Source organism: Loxodonta africana, chromosome 8 (genome assembly GCF_030014295.1).
Source record: "Loxodonta africana isolate mLoxAfr1 chromosome 8, mLoxAfr1.hap2, whole genome shotgun sequence".
NCBI classification, from domain to species: domain Eukaryota; kingdom Metazoa; phylum Chordata; class Mammalia; order Proboscidea; family Elephantidae; genus Loxodonta; species Loxodonta africana.
In genome coordinates, this window is record NC_087349.1 from 24,568,121 (window position 1) to 24,574,676 (window position 6,556).

Sequence of the window (6,556 nt, forward strand, 5' to 3'; positions counted from 1 at the left end):
AGAAGGACACTACAGAATGATAAAAGGGACAATTGACCAGGAAGATATAACCATATTAAATATTTATGCACCCAATGACAGGGCTGCAAGATACATAAAACAAACTTTAACAGAACTGAAAAGTGAGATAGACACCTCCACAATTATAGTAGGAGACTTCAACACACCACTTTCGGAGAAGGACAGGACATCCAGTAAGAAGCTCAATAGAGATACAGAAGACCTAATTGCTACAATCAACCAACTTGACCTTATAGACTTATACAGAACACTCCACCCAACAGCTGCAAAGTATATTTTTTTTCTAGTGCACATGGAACATTCTCTAGAATAGACCACATATTAGGTCATAAAACAAACCTTTGCAGAATCCAAAACATCGAAATATTACAAAGCATCTTCTCAGGCCACAAGGCAATAAAACTAGAGATCAATAACAGAAAAATCAGGGAAAAGAAATCAAATACTTGGAAACTGAACAATACCCTGGTGAAAAAAGACTGGGTTATAGAAGACGTTAAGGAGGGAATAAAGAAATTCATAGAATGCAACGAGAATGAAAACACTTCCTATCAAAACCCCTGGGACACAGGAAAGTCAGTGCTCAGAGGTCAATTTATATCGATAAATGCACACATACAAAAAGAAGAAAGAGCCACAATCAGAGAACTGTCCCTACAACTTGAACAAATAGAAACTGAGCAACAAAAGAATCCATCAGGCACCAGAAGAAAACAAATAATAAAAATTAGAGCTGAACAAATTAGAGAACAGAAAAACAATTGAAAGAATTAACAAAGCCAAAAGCTGGTTCTTTGAAAAAAATAACAAAATTGATAAACCATTGGCCGGACTGACTAAAGAAATACAGGAAAGGAAACAAATAACCCGAATAAGAAACGAGATGGGCCACATCACAACAGACCCAACTGAAATTAAAAGAATCATATCAGATTACTATAAAAAATTGTACTCTAACAAATTTGCAAACCTAGAAGAAATGGATGAATTTCTAGAAAAACACTACCTACCTAAACTAACACAATCAGAAGTAGAACAACTAAATAGACCCATAACAAAAAAAGAGATTGAAACGGTAATCAAAAAAACCCAACAAAAAAAAGCCCTGGCCCAGATGGCTTTACCGCAGAGTTCTACCAAACTTTCAGAGAAGCATTAACACCACTACTACCAAAGGTATTTCAAAGCATAGAAAATGACAGAATACTACCTAACTCATTCTATGAAGCCACCATCTCCCTGATACCAAAACCAGGTGAAGACGTCACAAAAAAAGAAAATTACAGACCTATATCCCTCATGAACATAGATGCAAAAATCCTCAACAAAATTCTAGCCAAACAGAATTCAACAACATATCAAAAAAATAATCCACCACGATCAAGTGGGATTTATACCAGGTATGCAAGGGTGGTTTAATATTAGAAAAACCATTAATGTAATTCACCATATAAATAAAACAAAAGACAAAAAATACATGATCTTATCAATTGACGCAGAAAAGGCGTTTGACAAAGTCCAACACCCATTCATGATAAAAACTCTTACCAAAATAGGAATTGAGGGAAAATTCCTCAACATAATAAAGGGCATCTATACAAAGCCAACAGCCAACATCACTCTAAATGGAGAGAGCCTGAAAGCATTTCCCTTGAGAACGGGAACCAGACAAGGATGACTTTTATCACCACTCTTACTCAACATTGTGCTAGAGGTTCTAGCCAGAGCAATTAGGCTAGACAAAGAAATAAAGAGCATCCGGACTGGCAAGGAGGAAGTAAAATTATCTCTATTTGCAGATGACATGATCTTATACACAGAAAACCGCAAGGAATCCTCCAGAAAACTACTGAAACTAATAGAAGAGTTTGGCAGAGTCTCTGGTTATAAAATAAACATACAAAAATCACTTGGATTCCTCTACATCAACAAAAAGAACACCGAAGAGGAAATAACCAAATCAATACCATTCACAGTAGCCCCCAAGAAGATAAGATAAGATACTTAGGAATAAATCTTACCAAGGATGTAAAAGACCTATACAAAGAAAACTACAAAGCTCTACTACAAGAAATTCAAAAGGACATACTTAAGTGGAAAAACATACCTTGCTCATGGATAGGAAGACTTAACATAGTAAAAATGTCTATTCTACCAAAAGCCATCTATACATACAGTGCACTTCCGATCCAAATTCCAATGACATTTTTTAATGTGATGGAGAAACAAATTACCAACTTCACGTGGAAGGGAAAGAAGCCCCAGATAAGTAAAGCATTACTGAAAAAGAAAAAGAAAGTGGGAGGCCTCACTCTACCTGATTTTAGAACCTATTATATAGCCACAGTAGTCGAAACAGCCTGGTGCTGGTACAACAACAGGCACATAGACCAATGGAACAGAATTGAGAATCCAGATATAAATCCATCCACATATGAGCAGCTGATATTTGACAAAAGCCCAGTGTCAGTTAATTGGCGAAAAGATAGTCTTTTTAACAAATGGTGCTGGCATAATTGGATATCCATTTGCAAAAAAATGGAACAGGACCCATACCTCACACCATGCACAAAAACTAACTTCAAGTGGATCAAAGACCTAAACATAAAGACTAAAAAGATAAAGATCGTGGAAGAAAAAATAGGGACAACCTTAGGAGCCCTAATACAAGGCATAAACAGAATACAAAACATTACCAAAAATGATGAAGAGAAACCAGATAACGGGGAGCTCCTAAAAATCAAACACCTATGCTCATCTAAAGACTTCACCAAAAGACTAAAAAGACCACCTACAGATTGGGAAAGAATTTTCAGCTCTGACATCCCCGAACAGCGCCTGATCTCTAAAATCTACATGATTCTGTCAAAACTCAACCACAAAAAGACAAACAACCCAATCAAGAAGTGGGTGAAGGATATGAACACACACTTCACTAAAGAAGATATTCAGGCAGCTAACAGATACATGAGAAAATGCTCTCGATCATTAGCCATTAGAGAAATGCAAATTAAAACTACGATGAGATTCCATCTCACTCCCACAAAAAAGGCTGGCATTAATCCAAAAAACACAAAATAATAAATGTTGGAGAGGTTGCGGAGAGATTGGAACTCTTATACACTGCTGGTGGGAATGTAAAATGGTACAACCACTTTGGAAATCTATCTGGTGTTTTCTTAAAAAGTTAGAAATAGAACTACCATAAAAAAAAAAACACACAACCCAGAAATCCCACTCCTCGGAATATACCCTAGAGAAATAAGAGCCTTCACACGAACAGATATATGCACACCCATGTTTATTGCAGCTCTGTTTACAATAGCAAAAAGCTGGAAGCAACCAAGGTGTCCATCAACGGATGAATGGTTAAATAAATTGTGGTATATTCACACAAGGAATACTACGCATTGATAAAGAACAGTGAGGAATCTGTGAAACATTTCATAACATGGAGGAACCTGGAAGGCATTATGCTGAGTGAAATTAGTCAGAGGCAAAAGGACAAATACTGTATAAGACCACTATTATAAGATCTTGAGAAATAGTATAAACTGAGAAGAACACATACTTTTGTGGTTACGAGGAGGGGAGGGAGGGAGGGTGGGAGAGGGTTATTTACTGATTAGTTAGTAGATAAGAACTGCTTTAGGTGAAGGGAAGGACAATACTCAATACATGGAGTCCAGCTCAACTGGACTGGACCAAAAGCAAAGAAGTTCCGGGATAAACTGAATGCTTCAAAGGTCAGCGAAGCAAGGGCGGGGAGTTGGGGACTATGGCTTAAGGGGACTTCTAAGTCAATTGACAAAATAATTCTATTATGAAAACATTCTGCATCCCACTTTGAAATGTGGCGTCTGGGGTCTTTAATGCTAACAAGCGGCCATCTAAGATGCATCAATTGGTCTCAACCCACCTGGATCAAAGGAGAATGAAGAACACCAAGGTCACACGATAACTATGAGCCCAAGAGACCGAAAGGGCCACATGAACCGGAGACTTACCTCATCCTGAGACCAGAAGAACTAAATGGTGCCCAGCCACAACCGATGACTGCCCTGACAGGGAGCACAACAGAGAACCCCTGAGGGAGCAGGAGATCAGTGGGATGCAGACCCCAAATTCTCATAAAAAGACCAGACTTAATGGTCTGACTGAGACTAGAGGAATCCTGGCGGTCATGGTCCCCAAACCTTCTGTTGGCCCGGGACAGGAACCATTCCCGAAGACAACTCATCAGACATGGAAGGGACTGGACAATGGGTTGGAGAGATATGCTGATGAAGAGTGAGCTACTTGTATCAGGTGGACACTTGAGACTGTGTTGGTGTCTCCTGTCTGGAGGGGAGTTGGGAGGATAGAGAGAGTTGGAAGCTGGCAAAATTGTCACGAAAGGAGAGACTGGAAGGGCTGTTTCATTAGGGGGAGAGTAAGTGGGAGTATGGAGTAAGGTGTATATAAGCTTATATGTGACAGACTGACTTGATTTGTAAACGGTCACCTAAAGCTCAATAAAAATTATTAAAAAAAAATAAAAGGGTGCAGAACAAGGGATATCATTGTTGATGTCAGATGGATCTTGGTTGAAAGTAAAGAATACTAGAAAGATGTTTACCTGTGTTTTACTGACTATGCAAAGGCATTCGGCTATATGGATCATAACAAATTATGGATAATATTGCGAAGAATGGGAATTCCAGAATGCTTAATTGTGCTCATGTACATAGGCCAAAAGGCAAGAGGCAGCCTTTCCAACAGAACAAGGGGATACTCACTAGTGTAAAGTCCAGAAAGGTGTGCGTAAGTGCTGTATCCTTTTACCATACTTATTCAATCTGTGGAAACCCTGGTGGTGAAGTGGTTAAGTGCTACAACTGCTAACCAAAGGGTCGGCAGTTCGAATCCGCCAGGCGCTCCTTGGAAACTCTATAAGGCAGTTCTACTCTGTCCTCTAGGGTCGCTATGAGTTGGAACCGACTTGACGGCACTGGGTTTGGTTTTTTTTGGTTTTTATTCAATCTGTGTGCTGAGCAAATAATCAGAGAAGCTGGACTATATGAGAAGAACGCAGCATCAGAATTGGAGAAAGACTCATTAACAACCTGCATTACGCAGATGACACAACCTCCTTTGCTGAAAGTGAAGATCAAAGACCATAACCTTCAGTGTGGATTACATCTCAACATAAAGAAAACAAAAATCCTCACAACTGGACCAATAAGCAATATCGTAATAAATGGAGAAAATGTTAAAGTTGTAAAGGGTCGACAATCAACGCCCATGGAAGCAGCAGTCAAGAAATCAAACCACACATTGCATTGGGCAAATCTGCAGAAGATCTCTTTTAAAGTGTTAAAAAGCAAAGATGTCACTTTAAGGACTAAAGTCCACCTGACCCAAACCATAGTGTTTTTAATTGCCTCACATGCATGCGAAAGCTGGACAATGAATAAGGAAGGCTGAAGAAGAATCGATGCCTTTGAATTACGATGTTGGTGAAGAATACTGAATATACCATGGAATTCCAGAAGAATGAACAAATCTGCCTTGGAAGTATAGCCAGAATGCTCATTAGAAGCAAGGAGGTAAAGACTTCATCTCACATACTTTGAACATGTTATCAGGAGGGATCAGTCCCTGGAGAAGGTCATCATGCTCAGCAAAGTAGAGGGTCAGCAAAAAAGAGGAAGATCCTCGAGGAGATGGATTGGCACAGTCACTGCAACAATGGGCTGAAGCATAAAAATGGTTGTGAGGGTGACTCAGGAATGGTCAGTGTTTCCTTCTGTTATTCACGGGTGTCTATAAGTCAGAACCAGGGCACCTAACAACAGTGGCTGTTTGTATTTCTCCTTTGGAAATTGCTTTTTCCTTGGTCTTTGATTACTTTTCTATTGAGCTCTCTCTTTGAATGTTTTTAGAGGGCTTTTTTTTTTTTTTTTATGTATTAAGAACACTAAACATTGTCATAAGTATACTGCAATATTTTTCTCCTTTTGTTATTTGCCTTTCATACTGTAAATGAAATTTCTTTTTCTGTACTCAAAGTAACGTTCTTTAATAATGGTTTCTTTTTATGGGGGTCTTCTTTAAGAGTCACACATTGTATAAAAATTCACCTATATTTTCTCCTAGTGCTTTTTAAAATTCCATTTTTATATTACATCTTTAATAAATCTGAACTTTTGGTACATGGAAAGAAGAAACTACATTTTTTTTTTCTAAATTATTATCCATTTCCTTGAACATTATATATTGAATACAGGCAGTTCCCAGGTTAGGAACATGTCTTACGGACAGTTCATATCTGTCCTTTACTGTTATGTAAATTTGCCCTCACTTGCAATGATTGAACCAATCCCTACTCTCAACAAATTCTTTATCACGATCACCTTCACTCTTTGCACATGTAGCTTTTAAATCATTGACTTGGCTTTGAATCTTTTCTTGTGCTGAATTACGGCTAAATAAGAACCATACGCACCTGTTCCAACTTGCCTACAAATGGATTTCACTCATAACCCAGGGACTG